The sequence below is a fragment of the Octopus bimaculoides genome, chromosome 1, assembly GCF_001194135.2.
Source record: "Octopus bimaculoides isolate UCB-OBI-ISO-001 chromosome 1, ASM119413v2, whole genome shotgun sequence".
NCBI lineage: Eukaryota > Metazoa > Mollusca > Cephalopoda > Octopoda > Octopodidae > Octopus > Octopus bimaculoides.
Genome location: NC_068981.1, coordinates 193,364,021 through 193,364,825, shown reverse-complemented (window position 1 = coordinate 193,364,825; position 805 = coordinate 193,364,021).

Below are 805 nucleotides of genomic sequence, written 5' to 3'. Positions count from 1 at the left end.
ACATACATACATACATACATATATATATATATAGATAGATAGATATATCATCACCATCATCATCATTTAACATCTACTTTCAATGCTGGAATGGGTTGGATGGTTTGACTAAGAACTGGAAGCCAGGAGGCGGCACAAGGATCCCACATGATCTGGCAAGGTTTCTACAGCTGGATGCTCTTCCTAACGCCAACCACTCCGAGAGTGTAGTGGGTGCTTTTTATGTGCTACTGGCATGAGGGCATAGACATATATATTGTGTCATTCCATAAATAATGCGTTTTATACTTCTTTTATCTATCAAAATTAAGTTAAACAAATTTATTTTTTAATCTAAAATATACTCTCCCTCACTTTCTACAATGCTCTTCTTTCTATCTGGTAGACTTTCAAAACCCCTCTTCCAAAATTCACTTGTCTATGATGAAAAATACTCCCCCAGTTCTGATCTGACCTTGTCTACAGAATTCGTATTTTTCCCATTCAAATGATTTTGAAGACTGCAGAATAAAAGATAATCAGATGCCTGGTGAGTAGGGCATCATTTCCCATTCAAACTGCTCCAGCCTTTGGAATGTCATCCTCACGGTATGTGGCTGAGCATTATCCTGATGGAAGAACACCTTTCATCTTGAAACTAAAGATGGTCTTTTTTCTTCTAGCGCAGGTGTTGATGAATGGTCGAATGACCAAATCCAACCTTCTCTGCTAGTTCCTCCACAGTTACGATGGGATATTCTTCCCATTGAGTTCTACAGATCTTCCAGGATGAGGCTCGTCTTCTAGGCTGCAGTTTTTGGCTTGG